Genomic DNA, 18,320 nt, shown 5'->3' with positions numbered 1-18,320 from the left:
TACAGTGAGGACAGGCTGGAGGACAGTATGACTAGTCTGATGGCTGAGCACATATGAGGCTCCAGGAAACAATGGGAAGTTTAAAGAGGTGGATGAAGTCCTATGTAAACAGCAAAAACTAAGATTGATCATATTAAGGTGTTACTATTAATGCGGCTTGAATTCAACCCACAAACAAGTGATGGCCTCCACACAGGGTGAAGAACAAGGGGCACAAAAAAGAATAAGAAATAGATGAAATGCAATGATAAACATGACTCCCATCCCAAAGAAGAGAAAATCAGTCATCCAAATGAATGGGTTTCTTTGAAAGGTTTGCTGTAACTGGACATTTTTAAGTGAATGTTGATGACTATTTGGTGAAGATTCTGAGGAAATTATTAACCATTATCTATCCGGTTCCACAGACCTATTAGTCTTCCTTAAGATCTGTCCCCTCTCAGAGTTCAATCCATTACCAGTTCCTCTTGGTTTTACCTCCATGATGACTAGGTGCTTGGATGAGTTGGAATTCAGAACACTTCCATCCCAAGCTAGTATAATTTTTTGAAAATGTTATGGTACATACTCTTCTTGGAAAGGCAAAGAATCTTTGATCTCTTAATCTATGTTTCATAATATTCCATATCATAAAATTTTCATTCCCAACAAAAATAATTGATCCCAATAATTATTAAAATTTTCTTGGTCAGTTAGACCACTGAATTTCATAAAACCCAGAATTTTTGATAATTTTTATCTATCAGTATTTGAGGGATCAATCTAGTGTGTCTAGATTCCTGGGAGGCTCCAGATCAAATGAGCAAATATCACGTGTAATAGTTTTTCATGTTCCCAGCTCCCCTATGATATGAACATTATCAATGACAACATCCCTGTGTATGACTGACCCAGATTTGGACTTATGGAATGTGGGCAATCAGAAATATTTCCACATTCCTCACTGTAGTTTTTCCAAAAGCAAAGTGTAATGGTTTGATTCCACCATTCAAAATCTGAGAACTATCCCATGGAGCTAGATAAGGAGCCCATGAACCTGAGCAAGTCTTTCAGATGGAGACAATTTTTTCTACTACACATCAAGTTTAATTAATAAAACTAGATTCCTGGGGCTTCCCTGGTAGCTCATAGGTAAAGAATCCACCTGCCAATGCAGAAGACATGGGTTCGATCCCTGGTCTGGGAAGATCCCACATGCCACAGAGAAACTAAGTCCGTGTGCCACAACTACTGAGTGTGTGCTCCAGAGCACGGGAACCGCAAGTGATAAAGCCCATATGCCCTAGAGCCTGGGCTCTGCAACAAGGGAAGCCACAGCAATGAGAAGCCCCCACTCACTGCAACTAGAAAAGAAGCCCATGCAGTAATGACCAAGCACAACCACAAATAAATAAATGAATAAAATATAAAATAAAACTAGATTCCATTCAGAGGAAAGAACTGTTTTTTAAGGACTAGAGTCTCAGTCATAGAGGTTGCCTAGGTGGTTACTTATAGGGAGGAAATTGACATTGTAGAAGAAAGTTCCTCAATCTTCTAAGTGCTTTATATTTCTTCCTTTCATTATTTCTTTTCATAAGAAATTGAAGAAGGCACATCACCCTTATTTTGCCACATCTTTTCCTCTTTCTTTTCTTTTTAAATAAAGAAAGAAGTCCTCAAAGGCTAAGCTTAGATACTTCACACAGAGCTTGCTGTATATCTGCTGGCCTGGGAACTGGAAACCAAAAGTATGGCCCCAGTGAGGTCAAAATTTAGTACAAATCAAAGCAGAGAAGCTCTGAAAATACCTACATTCTCCACGTCCCCCCACCTCCCCAACCGAGACACACACACTTAGGAGTACTCTTCCACAGATGTAAAAAGAATCAGGACTTCCCTGGGGGCACAATGGATAGGAATCCACCTGCCAATGTAGGAGACAGTTCAGTCCTTGGTCCAGGGAGATTCCACATGCCGCGGGGCAACTAAGCCCACACATCACTACTACCAAGCCGTGTGCCACAACTACTTAAGCCTTCGTGTCTAGAGCCTGTGCTCCGCAACAAGAGAAGCCCCCACTGGCTGCAACTGGAGAAAGCCCAGGCAAAGTAACGAAGACCCAATGCAGCCAAAAATAAGTAAAAAAAATTCTCACCCGTATAGCATCTTCCTCAAATGAGAAGTCCTGCCCCAATTGAAATGTTTATTTATGACTGTCAGAGTTGAACTGAGGCTACAATGCAATAAAATCCCATAATGTCTCATACTTTTTGAACAAATCTCACATGCATATTCTTTTCAAACAAGCAATTTATCTGATCAGATGTGACAGATAAATGGACCTTGCTGAGAGAGGTTTGAGAGAAATACCTGGCTGGAGGGCCCCGAGAGCAAATGGCACATTTCCCATTTAAAAGTTGTTCCTTGAAGGCCAACTATATGTCAAACATTTTCTTCTTCACTTTTCTAGATGGAGAATTTGTCTTTGGCACCTCTAACCAACCTCCTCTACTTCCCTTCCCCTTGCCAGTAACACATTCTCTCTCCTGCCCCTAAGAAAAGTCACTTTCAACATAAGACCAGATAGAAATCATTCACCTTTTGATGACATGAGTTAGCCGTCACAGGAGTATTTTCATCTGCAGCCTTGCCCTGTCAAAGGGATTGACAGGCCATGGAGCCAATTTAGGGAATTCAGCTTCACTCATATAGAAGAGGGAGTGATTTGGTCAGAGGTCTCCCCAGCACTGACAAAATCCTGAAGCTATTATCTGCAGCTAAGTCACAACTTCTGAGTACCAGAATGTTTCTAAGCTTTGGTTCCCAAACAAAAACTTTAGATACCTAAGGTAAACAGCTTTAGTTCTTTAAATAGTTAATTAAATAGGTGATTGCTTGTTTAGTGATCACTCACCCAATGTTGGTCACTCTTAGAGCTTTTACCTATTTTAACACATTTGTTTTCACACACGCAAAAAAGTCTATGAGACAGGTACTATTATTTATCCCTGTTCTATAATGAAGATCATGTCATGTGCATGGGTAATCTGTCCATGGGATTCTCCAGGCAAGAATACTGGAGTGGGTTTCCATTTCCTCCTCCAGGGGATCTTCCCAACCCAGGGATAGAAACCAAGTCCCCTGCATTTGCAGAGGGACTCTTTACCACTGAGCCACCTGAAACTGAGTCACAGAGAGGGTAAGTAATTTGCTAAGAGTCACATAGCTGGCAAGGGGCTGAGACGGGATTTGACCAGAGATGGTTTTTTCCCAGAGGGGCTCTGAAAATCCCTTACAGGACTAACCAGGGACACCAAGTCTCATTCTTCTGAATGAGACCCACTCATTCACTAGTTTGTCTTCTTATGTCATAGGATATGAGCACTCACCCCATAGTATGACTGATCCAGGACTCATCAATCTTCACATGAGAAAGTTTCCACCCGAGCAGCGCAGACCGAAGGAAAAACAATGAATTCAGAGTCAGAAGGCTTGGGCTCATCTCCAGCTCTGTCAGTTGCTAAAACAATGACCTTCTGAAAGTCACTTAGCCTCTCTGGACCTCAATGTCTCCATCTGTAAAATAGCTTTTTATTCTCCCTATTTTCAATGCAGTTCTATAGTCCCTTCTGCAGAGAAATGAAGTCCACTCTCCAAATTACTTTTCTAGGTAGAGTAAATTCAGGGCACACATGGGATCAGAACCTAGACTTCTGGAACCAAAGATACCACAGGACAATAAGGGATGGAAGCAGGTAAAGGAAATGGCATGAAAAAATCACAAAAGAACCAAGCTTTCATCAGTAATGCAAGAAGCAGAAGGAAAGCAAGTGAAGTGTAGGAAACAAGTAAAACTGAAAATTAACATGGGTGAAAAATAGATGAATTAATCAAGGCTCATTATTTCTACCTCTGTTAGAAAAGAAAATTCATTATTCGCTTGAGTGAGACCCAGGACACAGTGATCTCTCCACCCCAGCACTATTGCAGACTTTTCTCCTTTGGTCCAAACCCTTGATTGACACTTAACAACAACCATCTGAAGAGGTGCTTTGATTGCTCCCTCCTGGCCCATGCACAAAGGAAAAAATCTTCAACTTGAGGCCCTTCTCGAGCTCTTACCAGCCTATGATGCCTCCATGTCCTGCACTGGGGCTCAAATCTGTTTAGCCTGCTCTGTCAGAATGTTTAGCTTAATCCCAACGGTACCCATGAACCCAGACTTCAGATGTCCTTGGGCTCCTTGCCTCATCTGTCTGAGAGTCAAAGCATCCCTTCCTTAGCACAGCTTTAGGACGAATACGACCTTGCTTCAAATTCCAGCTCTTCCACCCAGCATGGCAACCTTAGCTATGTCATCTCTATGTACTTCAATTTCTCATCCCTAAAATACAGGTAATAATGACACCTGATAGACCTATTGGCAGTGAGAACTGGGTATCTGATACTTAGCAGGGACTATAAAAGTAATAGCTATTATTTTGTGTTCCAGACCCATGTTATCCAGGAAAAGACTCCCAACACACCCTGTCTCTGATGGCCAATTGACCTTCTGTGACTTATTTTCCCTGTTTGATCTAAAGCTCCCTAAGGGAAGGGACTGTCATCATCACCATCTCTGTATTCCCTATAGCACATGCCTGAAAGATGGCAGACATTCAGTCAACGGTAGACTGAAGCATCATTGTCCAAAAAACACAGGTCCAAACTGTGTCTCTGCCTGGAAATTCAAGCATATTACTTTTCTAGCCATAATTAATGATCAATGATGGCTTGAGTTTTACTTTCCATCAAACACTACATTTAAAATGGACCAAAAAGATCATTAAAAGGAACAAAATTGGCTTTCCAGCATTAAAATGTATATCAAGGAGAGAAAAATATGAAAAATACAAAAAGTCAAATTAGAGAGTAAAAGATTAGTTAGTACCAAAATTTCCATTAAAGATCAAAGTGATAGTAGGAAATATAAAAAATGAAGAAAAGAAAATTTTTTTAAAATGCGCCAAGATTTTAAACAAAGGGGAAAATGTATTTATGAAACCTTGACTAGTGCCTGAGAGAAAAATGAAAGGTGTGATTTCAGAATTTCACCACAAACCATATATATATGCTATATGGTTTATATATATATATATACATACATATATATATGTATGTGTGTGTATATATATATACAGTATATATATAGTTGTTACTCCCTTTGCACGAAATTTTCTGGAATCTTTGTGACTCAGTCTCTGGCTGCCTTCAGGGATCTGCTCAAATGACACCTCATGTAAAGGCTTCCTAAGTTATTTGACATGAAAAAGTGCCCACGGCCAATGTCTCTCTCCAGTCCTCACCCGAATGCCTCTGTCCCATGGAACTTACCATCTGCCACATTATATATTCATCATTACTCAGTCTCTCCCCACACACTATAGAATATAACTACCATGAAAAGAGGAGCTTTGTTGCTGGTTACGCCCTCTCTTTGAGCAATTGACTAGAAAACCATGGGTACTCAACAAAAGTCTGTCCAATGAGTAATCTCTTTATTAATACAAATATTAATAACTATGTATGTGAAGCATTTAAAAACAGTGCCTGGCACATAGTGGGCCCAGTTAGCCATTGACAGTGAGAGCAGGAGTAGCAGCATTCTTCCCTCAGTTCTCTCGGACGATTTAGTAACAAACACCTTCTGCCTCTGGGGACCACAAAAAGTAGGAAGATTAAGCTAAGGGGGTGGCGGAAGCAGCTCTGAAGTCTCAGCATGGAGCTATTAACTCTATTTAGGGTGCACTTCGGAACCTTCAAAATGCTCAGCAGTATAGCATGGTCAGAAAGCTAGTTTTAGTGGGATTGGGGGCCTAACAGCATAGGCTGGAAAGCACAGCTGGAATCAGGAAGCTGGGCGTGAGGAGACAGCACAGAAGTCTGGGGACAGGGTGTGGCTTGATCATGAGCAGAGGTTCAAGATGCGGCAATGACTGAGTCCCCCTTCTTACCTCTATCGACCTTCGCTTGGGCAGGCTCCAGGCTTTGAGATGTCAAAAACGTGATGCCACCCAGCCTGTACAGGAAAAATAATCAAGGCTCATCTAAAGCAATTTGCACATTAGGCAAGTGTGTGTACTGCTGTGCTGCCTATATATTTAAGGAGGCCAATTCAAAAGGGCTTTAAGAAATAGAGATTCATCGTGCTGACCCTTTTGCTTCTAATGTGGGTCCACAGAAGAGATGCTCCTGCATCATTCATGAGACCATTGTAACCTCTCACCTGAATGATTACCCAGCACTGGGTGACCAACCAGGCAGGCTTGCCTTTAACTGGAGAATTTCCCGGATGCAGGCCTTTCAGTGACAAACCCAGCCAGGTTCCCGGGCAAACCTGCACCAGTTTGCCACCCTCTCGCTGCAATGCCTCCTGACTGGTCTATGCTCACACTGCAACCAGAGCAATCTTTTCAAAATGAAATCTGACCTTGTCTCCTCCTCAACTAGTCACACAGTCAAAACGCCCCAGTGGCAATCTCACTCTTAAGACAAACTACAGCCCTTAATACGCCTGGAGATGCCTATGTGATGGGGATCCTGCCTATTTCTGCAGCAGCATCTCATATCCTGCTGCAGCCACAGTTCCCTTCCAGTGGCTCACATGCCGCCTTCTCCCTCCCGTTGTGGGGGCTCTGTGCATGCTGTTCCCTCTGCTCAGACCACGACCACCATCCTCTTTCACCCAGTTAATGCACAATCATTTTTCATGTCACGGTTCCATTACTGTCACGTGTTCTGAGAAGTCTTTCTTGACTTCCCTGAGCACACAAATCCCCTTCTCTCTGCCCTTCAAGTGTCGTATCCACTACTGTCCATGCTTACCCGTATCCTCACCCACACCTCTCAGCGGTCATTGACACACACCGAGAGCTTGTCACTGCCAACACCTGTGCCTTTGTACCCAACAGCTTCTGTCTGTCCACAGAGCACCCCCCCTAGCATGCAGGCTGGCACTGGAAGAAACTGAAGACCTCGGAGGAAGACCAGACTGATTTTGGGGGCCATGATGTAAAGCCCAAATTTTATTCTTAGTCCAGTGGGAATGTATCTGAGAGTTTTAAGCAGAGGACAGACATGATCTCACTACATTTTTAAAAGGTCACTTGGGCTGCTATATAGAAAACTGACTGTGAAAGGGCAGGCAAGGAAATACAGAGAGAGAGAAACCATTTGGGAAGCTGGTGCCGTAGTCCACATTATTTTTCTAGAGGGCTCACTGCAGAAGTGCAACTGAAAGCATAATAAAAAAAGTGGCTATTTGTGGGCACAGCAGTTAGAGCTTTCACGTTCAGGGTCAGCTCCAGACCAGCAGCTTTCCTGAAAAGGCCCTCTGAAGTCTGTTTCATACAGGTTGGTTCTTGGAGAGAGGGTCAAAAATCTTACTCTTTCTATGTATGAAGTAGGGATGAACACACAGTACCTAACCTGATATGCAGTTATCTGTGCTATTAACATTTCATGGTGGAGTTGGGGACAGCAATTAGAGACAAGTCTAATGGAGAAAGACAATGAAAACAAGGGTGAGAAACACTCTTCTAGAATATCAGACAGGCGGATATCCTTCTGAGGACCATCAAGCACTCTTAAGCTGGCCTGGGATGGCCCCTGGCCTTCTGGACCAATAGGCCTAAAAATGCCCCGTCAACTCACATTTCCTCAGGGCAGTACAAACATTGACTAATTCTCCCTGGGAAGATGGTCCAGTAAGATATGCTGCTCTATTTGCAAGTCAGCCTTTCTAAACACAGATACTCCTGTCTGGATGCCCCGGAGACGTACAAGTGAAGGAAGTTTTCAGAGCTGAATAGGGGAATGCAAATACTCCGCAGGATCTCCAGTCCTGTTTCATGTTTTTCTTTCCGCTAAGACTCCATCTACCTCTGCCTGGGTGAATGCCCATGCTGCCAGGACATCCCAAGCATGAGTGTCTCCTCCCCTGAAAATCCAGGGGGAAAAACGATTCCTTCCTTTGAACTTTCAGAGCATGTTGCAGACATAATATGAAATGCTACTCTTTCTTGAGCACCTGTGGCAAGTATTATGCTAAACATTTACCTGAATCATTTGATTTACTCTTCCCACCCTTAATCCTATTTCACAGATAGAAAATGGACGCTTAAAGAATGGAAGGAGCAGACTTCTCTGGTGGTCCAGTGGTTAAGAATCCACCTTGCAGTGGAGGGGACACAGGTTTGATCCCTGGTCTGGGAAGATTCCACATGCTTTGGGGCATCTAAGCCTACATGCTGCAACTATTGAAGCCCGTGTGTCTAGAGCCTGTGCTCTGCAACAAGAGTAAGCCACCACAATGAGAAGCCCAGGCACCACAATTAGAGAGCAGCCCCTGCTCACCACAGCTAGGGAAAGCCTGTGTGCAGCAACAAAGACCCAGCACAGCCATAAATAAATAAATAAAATGTTTTTTAAAAAGAGGATGAGCTTGCTCTATGTCATATAGCAACTGGGTGATAGAGTGGAAATTTACCACCAAGCAGCCTCTTAACTGCTAGACTGTATATACACTATTAAACCACTCATACCACTGAGAAGTATAATTACTAGTTCTAACCAGTAGTTCATGTGCCTCTTTCCTCTATGACTTCCAACATAAATGACCAGGTGTCATGAAAATAGAATGAGTTTTACAATTAAATTCTGTTGTATAACTTTGGGATATTATTTCTGTGACTCAGCTTCCTCATCTACAAAATGGAGACAATAAATGCCTACCTAATACGTTTGCTGTCAAGACAAAATTAGATATAATTTATAATACACTTAACCACAGTTTCTGGCACATAAAGGCCAAAGTATTAATTGCAGACCTAAGGAATACCAGGTGATTCCCTGGTGGCACTAGTGGTAAAGAACCTGACTGCCAATGCAGGACATGTAAGAGACCAGGGTTTGATCCCTGGGTCGGGAAGATTTCCTGGAGAAGGAAATGGCAATCCTCTCCAGTATTCTTGTCTAGAGAATCCTATGGACAGAGGAGCCAGGCGGGCTACAGTCCACTGGGTTGCAAAGAGTCAGACACGACTGAAGCAACTTAGCACAAGGAATACCAGGCCACATGATGGGCTCTGATGTTAAGAAAATAATAGCAATGCTCTCAAGGATCCAACACACTAGGACTTTAAAAACGCTTTGGCTGCTCTCACTTCTTGAAAGGAGGGACTATGAGCTCTCCAAGCCTGAATTTTCAGCATTCCACAATGCTTAGCATCAAATGGTACTCAACAACTTTTCAGTGATGAGTGATAATGGTTTACACAGCTTTGGAGACCCTACATATGGGGGATGATGAATGATTGTGTCAAGTCAGTGGGTGTTGTTTATCAGACAGTTGACAAAATAACTGAGTAAAGCACAAAGATATCACTCCCAGAGGTTTATGCCTTCAACCATTTAAGCACAGAGCCACTACTAAATAATTCTCAAAATACATCCCCATAGCAAAATTGAATATATAACCTGAACAATGCAGAAATAATAATAACACCTAAAAACATTTCAGAGGTGAGGAGGAGAGGAACTTTCAGAAGTGTTAACTTTCAAAAAAGGAAGTCAACTGATACTGAGGAAGAAAGCCCATAAAAACAATAATATAGTTAATAACAAGGACTCCAGCTTCTAAATAGTTTTCATGATACTTCAGCCATTGAAAGATGGTAACGATAACCCTATATGCGAGACAGAATAAGAGACACAGATGCATGGAACAATTTTATGGACTCTGAGGGAGAAGGTGAGGGTGGGACGTTCTGGGAGAATAGCATTGAAACATGTATATTATCATATGTGAAACAGAACACCATTCCATGTTCGATGCATGAGACAAGGGCTCAGGGCCGGGGCAATGGGATGATCCAGAAGGATGGGATGGGGAGGGAGGTGGGTGGGGGGTCCAGGAGGGGGAACACATGTAAACCCATGGCTGATTCATGTCAATGTATGGCAAAAACTATTGCAATGTTGTGAAGTGATTGGCCCCCAACTAAAATAAATAAATTTATAAAAATAAATAAATAAATAAATAAATAAAAGAAATAATGTATCTTGAAAAGGGGCAAACTTATTTGAAGTTTGACTCTAGTTTCAACTCTGTTTAATTGCTTGAAAAATTTTTAAAAATTAATCATGTTTATTATACACAGCATCTCTATTCAGCTTTATAAAAGTATTTCTACTTAAATATCCATCCATAATAATAGACAGATGTCTGAAATGAAGTTCACTAAGTTTACGATGGAAATTGTTAAGAGATGATTTTTTAAAAACTGTTATCTTCATAACTTTCTGCCTTATTTGAAATCTTGATAATCAGCATACAGGATATTTTTTAAAGTGTGTTCCTTAAAATAAAGGAAGGGAAAATACCAAGGTTTAGTTTCATTTTTCCTGGTGGCAATATGAATCATTGTTATTTTCTTCTTTGTACCTTTTCTATTTCTTTACATTTCCAAAAATGAGTTTTAAAAGGGTTTTACAAGAGCTGCATTCATGATTATATTTCTTTCCTTTTAAGTTAGACTTTAGGTAGAAAGCATGTTTTTTACTTATGTTGGAAATGGTATCTTTAAGATGACTTGAGAATCCAATTTGCAAAGCAGAAGAGGCTGGATTCTTTTGGATGCTCTTTATAAATGTAATCCACTTAAATAAACAGAGTAGAGAGCTAATGAATGGTTATGTGTATGTTTATGTTTTCAAAGGTTTTTACACGGAGAGTACGAGATTATGAAAGAGATTATGAAAAGCTTCATGATGTCAGATTCTGTCTGGTGGAGTCTGTAAGACCAGGATTTCAAACTAAGTGGCTTTCCTTGTCCATTCTTGTTTAAGACATGATTACTGAGTGTCAACATCTGCTTGCTATGTAAATGATAAACTAGAATAACCTAGTTCTTACCCTCTAGTTAAGAACAATAATCTAAAATACACAAAGGGTCACAGAGTTGTGAAAGGGACTAGTTTATGTAAGAATGTTTTGGGGAGTGGTGGATAAAGTATCTGAGCTATCTGTTTAGGTTTAATAGAATGTGCTCTGGTGACATTCTTTTCACTTATAAAGGTTTGGGAGAAGAGTTCGGATTCTGATTTATTCCTTAAAATAATTCAAAGAATCTACTCAGTTTCTTACAGCTTAGAAATTTAGAGACAATGAAATTCGGTATTCCCTGGGTTTTGTATGATTATGTTAACATCACAGAGAGTTTTTTCAATTCAGTGAACCACCTGGCAGTGAAACCATTAATCACTGTCAATTCCATTTAGAGAAAATACATTTTTGTTGCCTTATTTTTTGAAAATGTCTTCCTTCAATGACAGTTGGTAGCCAACAGGGTTTTTTTTTTTAAATAAAGGAAGAAATTTTTCATAAAAACTGTATTTGCAAAGTGCTTTAAATCCTATTACATTCTGTCAAAATGTGTGTTGGCATTTTTCTAGTTGAGGAGTTAGTAATATTTATATGGAAAATGATGAAATCTAGGACTTAAAGGAAATTTAGAAGTTATCTATTTCATCCCAATTCTGGATTCTCTCTTTCATTGAAACTTTGTGAATGGACATCAAAGCTCAACTTGAACTCTTCTATGGCATATTGTTCTCTACCTGCCAAGGAAATCATAGAATGTCAGATAGCTCTAAATGTTAAAAACAAGCAAAAAAAAATTCCCTTATTTCGAGTTAAAATCCATCTCCATTAATATCTCTTCATGGGGGCTTGTTCTTACTTTTGGAGCTGAAACGAGTAAATTCAACTTCTCTTCCATCCATTTGTCCTTTAATCCTTTAAACACCTGAAAGACAGTCCTGTTTCCTAAGACATCTCATCCTGAGTAAAACACCCTAGTCTCTTCAACAAGTTCTCAAATGCAAACACTTTCATCCTTGAAAACCCAGTGTACCATCTGACTGTCCTTTAGTGTGTCAAAATTTCCACTACAAAGCCATGAGCACAGTTAAAAATGACTCCTCAAAAAAGGCCAAAACTTGCTCCAGGATTACAAATATAATTCTTGCAACAGTCACTTTAAGTCATTAGATGAACACACCCTAAATATCTAAATTCTATCTTATTGTCTCTTTGCCTATTCTGAGTTAGTTTCCTTGTCACCATGTTTTTCTGCCTTTGTAATTCTAAAGACAATTCTTAAGTTATTCTTGGATGCAAGCAACTGAAACTAATTTTGGCTACCTTAACAAAAAGAGAAGCATATCCAATTTCATGAAATTCATGGACAATTTCATGAAATCATAAAGAGAGCAAGAAAGCCAAGAGCAAGAAGAATAGGAAGCAGAGACTTCCAAGGGCCACCGGGACAGTGCTCAGGGGCCGTCCTTGGAGCACTCTCTGTGACTTGACTCTCCCACTCTTAGTCACTGTCACCCTTCAACCCTAAACTCTAAATTCTTGGGGAAGAGGCTGCAACTTGCCCAACTTGGATCAAAATGCTATCCTCGATTTAAGCAGCCCTGTCCAGGGACAGGGTCTTATGTATATGAAGCCCATGCTTATATATACACTGGGGTTATTTTCAAAGAAAGGAAAATGAATGAGAACAAGACAGGTATACCAAATTACTGTCCTGCTAAAGGAATGTTCAGAGATACTAATCTATGTTTCTTTTCTCCTTGTATTTTTCCCTTTTGTTTGACCCAGGTGTCAGAAGTGGGATTCATTGCAGCAGGAGAGGCATGTGGCATTGAGAAAAAAGAGAATAGCCTGAAAATATTTCTGGGGTTTTGTTTTCCAAAATCCCAAACACTTAGAAGAACATTGGGAATTGCTTGAAGGAGGTAAGAAGGAATAAGACTGATGGACACAGAGAATCTTGAAGAAACATGGAATATTAGTTCCCAGGGCTGCTGGGAAAGGAGAGAGGTAGGTTGATGGATTCTAGAGGAAGAGGGGCCAGGCCCTGCTTCCTGTCAGTGTCCCTAAGGAGGCCACATGCCCCTGACCTGTGTGTGGTACACCTAGGCAGAAAGAATAATAGGAAGTGTCACCAATATAATTCTGTGGACTAAAGATGACCTGAGCAGCAGACCCTGAGAATGCTACAGGAGCAGCAACACTGGGTGCTGAAGTGTAAACTGTGTGATCAGATGCCTCAGTGACCAGAGGGTCCCCTCTCCCCATGCCGATCCACTGTGTCAGCCCCCTGGAGCCTTGACATAGCTCTGGGATTATGTGTCTATGACCCTAGAGAGGACTGAGAATAAGTCTTTCTTAAGACTTCCTTCCTCCCAGAAGGAAGAGGCTTGAAACAGACATGAACATGGTTTGAAAATAAAAATAATAAAGACATGAGATATTTTTATATACTTGTCCCTGTAGATGGAGACTCTCATCTGCTCACTTAAAAGGAACAGACAGGAGCAAAATGAGAATTGAGTAGTTCTGTTTCCTCCCTATAAACTCTGACCTCATCTTATTCAAGCAGCAGAATATATACATCATGCACTGATTGCACTGTTAAAAACCTTCTCTTATAAAAACTGCCTTAGCAACTTTTTTCAAATCTTCCTGTTCATGACCTTGGTTTTCCTGATGCTATATATGTCATCTTAGACAACATACCCCTTCTCTCCTCTTCTGTGAATTTCTTCCTTCACAGATGCGAATTGAGCACAAGCTCCTAGCAACCACTTGGGAGTCTTCAGCTATCTCTCCCTTTCGTTTTGTCATTTGCCCAGGTTTTGACTGTGATATCAGAATTTTGTTTATCTTTTTGTAATTTTTTATTTATTTTGATAAGACCACAATATGCAATATACCTTCTTAAATTAAGTGCACAGTACAGTATTACTGACTATAGATACAGAATTCTGCTTTCTTAACTAATTCTGCCTTAGTTAAGACCATAAATCCTGCTAACAGTGCTGCAATTTAGCAGCTGTATTTACAGCTGCAATTTACAGCTATTGCTGTATGATTTAATTCACTATAACATTTAAAAAAGACCAAGCCCCCAAAACAGAGGCTGAGAGTTGACTGTCCTTTCATTTGTGTGGTTGGCAGGGCTGTCTCTTCCTGAAGAGAGGTTGAGTGATGTAATGAAGAAAGCCCAGGGAGTCTGGTGACCTGGATCTATTCTTGGCTGTGCGGCTGACCGTGAGTGACCTTGACCAAGTCACTTTTTATCTCCCTATCTCAGTTTTCTCCACTGTACAACTAGAAAAATATCTTGTCAGCTGCCTAGAGAATAACCTGGGTACAAGATTTGTAAAGGAGACAGGACACTTTTTTTTTTTCAATCTGTCAACTTTATAACACTAAGGTATCATGGAGTTTTGGGTCTTCAAATCATCATGAAAAGTAAAGTCAACCTTTGTTTTCAGAGCTTTAAAGAAATCAGAACCAGCTTAAGACAGATCAGACAGTGACCTTAACACAAGGACGATATCTGCTATTACATGAGATGGGCTCTCTTCATATTTATTTGAGGGGTGGTAGGTAGGAAAGAGTGGTTTCAGAAGCCCAGGTGATCTCTTGTAGTGGAAGGTAGAAGATGCTACAGCAGAAATAGAGATAAAAGGAGACAAGGACGTTGGCAAATGGGGACAGGATGGATGCCAGTTCTGCAGATGAATTCTGTTTTCTGCAGACTTGTGGGCTTTTAACAAAATTATTTGCAAAGCTTTAGGCTTAGAAAATTTTCTAAAGTGGCTGCTTTATCTAAAAAGAGAAAGAATAATCATTTTAATGCCTAAAAACAGCAATTCCAGATTTTTACTGAATCCATACCCAGAAACTGCACTATATTTATGGTTTATTCTGCTTTGAAAGTTTAAAAAAAAAATAAAGCTAGGAATGTTCTCTGTGGCTTAGAAGACACAGACAGAAGGTAGAATGCAAGTCCAGCAGGGAGGGTAAATACTACCTGGTTCCATTAATAGCCATACCCTTCAAAAGCATGGTAACCTCTCCTAACCCTGATTTGCTCATCTATACAAAGAAGTATAGCACACGTACCTACTGCCCAGAGGTAACCAAGGGAAGGAGTTTAAATGCCCTGTATTAAGCACAGGATGGGCACAGAGGAACACACACTCGTACTCACTGCCTGCTCTTGGAAAAGACTTTGAGGATATTTTTCCCAGAACAGAGCATCAGCAAGCTATGTGGACTCCATGGTATAATGGTGAGATGTTAGCTTTATGAGTACTCACAGCGCTAAAACCATAGGGATGAGCTTTCAATCAGTCAGTAGATTAGCGCTGCAATGTACCCTCTGAAGAAGGTTGACAAAGATTTTATTTGTGTCTCCCAGGGACTGAACACATTCAACATAACTATCCCTAGATAAACAAGATCATGCAACACTAAGAGAGCACTTGTCATTCCACAATACATTCCCCATTCTAGCTCAGCAATCTTTATAGCACTGAAGAGCATAAAACCAGAACATAAGACTCAAAAGAATCCAGAACACTGGAAGAGCTCTCGGGGAGCCGGAGGCAGCTCCGTGATCCTCTATGTGCTGCTCTGAAGGGTTTTCTCTCGGCCACAGGTGATGCTGCTTTCAGAGAATCTCACTGGAACTTCATTTGTGCAAATGTCCAGATTTGGGAAACTGTATGGTTTACCAAAACTACCATGGTGAGTGGACCACGGGGGTGAGCTTCTACTGAGAAGTAGACAGTCTCCTCTCTCTGAAACATCCATGTGTTTCCTACCATGTTTCACAGAGGAAATCACTGAAGAAACCATGTTAGCCTGGATGAGTGTGAACAGACACTCATATGGGCAAAAACAAAACAACCAAAAAAAAAAAGAGAGGAAAAAATTAACAAAAACAAGGCAACCATAGCTAAAGAAGAGCAGCCATGCCCTTCTCTGTTGGTTGGGTTTTTAAATACTAGTCGGCAGGGCATCTTGTGTTCTTTGTGCTTCTTTCACAAAAATGTGCTAGAGAGCTCCTTCTGGGTTGGCAGTACTAATACCTTGACAGAATTGTGGTGCCTGAGAAGACTCTTGAGAGTCTCTTGGACTGCAAGGAGATCAAACCAGTCAATCCTAAAGGAAATCAACTCTGAATATTCATTGGAAGGACTGATGCTGAAGCTGAAGCTCGAATCCTTTGGCCACCTGATGTGAAGAGCCAACTCATTGGAAAAGACTCTGATACTGGGAAAGGTTGAGGGCAGGAGGAGAAGAGGGTGACAGAGGATGAGATGGTTGGATGGCATCACTGACTCAATGAACATGAGTTTGAGCAGAATCCAGGAGATAGTGGTCAGGGAAGCCTGGTATGCTACAATCCATGGGATGGCAGAGTTGGACACAACTTGGCAACAAAACCACAGCAACAGCAAGCAATATAATGTGTCTCCTGCCCTGCACTTACAGCCTTATCTACCACCTGCCCCTCGGTCAGCCTTCTGACTGCATCTGCTGCTCATCCTTTAATGCCTACATTCTGATGACCCACACAAATATTAAAAAGTCCTGCCTACCAACCTTCATTCTGGTTGCTGGATAGGGTGCTCAGAAAATTCACTGGAACACCCCATGCCATCACCAGAGACACAGAAACTGCCAGCCAGGAAGTTCATCAAATTGCCACTGCCTGTCCTCACTCTACCATTCAAGGATGCTTCAAGTCCAGTATCTAGAAATCTTTTTGACCCAAATGCCCTCTGGACTCAAAAACTGGGTTTAGAGTTTGTTCTAACCATTCATCTTTGTTTTCTCCTCGTTTCCAATGAAACGCCCCTTACTAAGTGGAGCATTTATCACACCGTATAGAGGGCTAACTTGGGGGGTCACCTTACTCCCACTTACTCTACCACCTCCTGAAATGAGACACAACTGTTTAACGGAACTGACCTGTTCCAGGACTGAGAGAATGACTCAGTGAACCAGGGCAATGCTTTAAATTTGACCTTTTCTTCTTTCTCATAGATTGTTCCAATCTGTGTTGTTATTCTTGTTTTCTCTCTCCCTTTGTATTTCTCCCACAAACCCTAACCAGAATCTGCTACAGCTACCAGCTTGATTTTGATATATAAAACCTCTTCAAAAAAAAAAAAAAGGAAGTGTTAAAGGGCAGAATGAGGGGTACCAGAATATGCTACTGCAAAATATGCCTCTTTGGCATATGGATTATTTTGACTAAATACCACTGAGTAAAAAAAAAAAAAACCACTGAGTTCCAGCAGATGCAGGAAAGCTCTAAAACCAATGCACGTTTTCCTTTTATAAGGAAATTTACATTTATAAAAGAAATTTCTATTTGAAAAAGGTGTTTCCTTCTCTCACACAATAAAGAGAACTAACTTTAAAAAAAAATTTTTCCATATTCATTGACTAGTTGTAACAAATGTACCATAATAATGTAAGTAGTCCAAGATGTTACTAATATGGGAAACTGAGTGTGGGGCCTACGGGAACCCTCTGTATTACCTTTACAATTTTTCTGTAAATCTCAAATTGTTTCAAAATAAAAAGTTTATTTTTAAAACAATGCTCCAGTTAAATCATCCATAAGGCTATTACTGTCTGCAGTTGTTATTTAGTCACTCAGTCATGCCTGCCTCTCTGCAACCCTATGGACTGTAACCTGCCAGACTCCTCTGTCCATGGAACTTCCCAGGCAAGAATACTGGAGTGGGTTGCCATTTCCTTCTCCAGAGAACTCAACTCTTACCAATGGAGAAGTCACAGACTGAAATCTGCATAACCTTATTAAACAACCCTTGTTTATTATAACTTTTCCAGGTTACTTTCTCATAACTTGCCTCGCCCACCCAGAATTCCTTTTCCTCTAAAATGATCTTAAGCCCAGGTTCTAACTGCCTCTTGGGTAACTCATGTCTGAGTCTTCCCACATGTAAGCTCCACACACATCCTAATAAACTTCTGTTTGTTTTTCTCTTTAAAAAAATTCTATCTCCCTCCAAAATATTCCCCCCCAATAGTCTGTGACTCAGAAGACCAAGGTAAAATGCATTTAATGTGAAAGATGTTGGTCTTCAACAATGATCTGACAATTTAGAAAGGAGAAACAGATACAGCCCTAATAAGATGGAACACAATACAGGTCAGTTTTGATTAAGGTAAGGATATAGATGAATTGGTTTAAAAAAACAAAAACAAAAAACCAAGACAAAAAACCTAGCCAATAGCCTGCTTTCTGCAGAGGTGAATTACAGGGGACATTTCAGGAAAGCAGTGAGTTGAAGTGGCCTAAAGGAAGACCAACTCTCTGGCCTCCCCTAGCCTCATACAAAATTATGGTATTAGGTGTTCCAAATCTAAAGAAATATAGAAATAAAGATTATTC

General features: G+C 40.7%; 1 protein-coding gene across 29 annotated transcripts in view; it reads right to left on the bottom strand.

Annotated features, from left to right (window-relative positions):
- FMN1 (formin 1) overlaps window positions 1–18,320 on the bottom strand; it is a 487,763-nt gene that overhangs the window by 465,907 nt on the left and 3,536 nt on the right. For 9 of the 29 annotated variants that reach the window (XM_081507057.1, XM_081507053.1, XM_081507050.1 and 6 more), the window contains exon 3: window positions 5,976–6,040. The exons of 7 other annotated variants lie outside the window; for them this stretch is intronic. The gene's annotated coding sequence lies outside the window, so the exon portion shown is untranslated. Of the gene's footprint in view, window positions 1–3,371; window positions 3,696–5,949; window positions 6,041–18,320 lie in introns of all 29 variants that reach the window. 13 more of the 29 variants (XR_014058707.1, XR_014058704.1, XM_081507049.1 and 10 more) reach the window with 3 other exon arrangements.

The sequence above is a fragment of the Giraffa tippelskirchi genome, chromosome 7, assembly GCF_054371585.1.
Source record: "Giraffa tippelskirchi isolate mGirTip1 chromosome 7, T2T-mGirTip1v1.2.pri, whole genome shotgun sequence".
Lineage (NCBI taxonomy): Eukaryota > Metazoa > Chordata > Mammalia > Artiodactyla > Giraffidae > Giraffa > Giraffa tippelskirchi.
The sequence above is the reverse complement of the archived record's forward strand: the minus strand, read 5'-3'. Positions and strand labels throughout refer to the sequence as shown.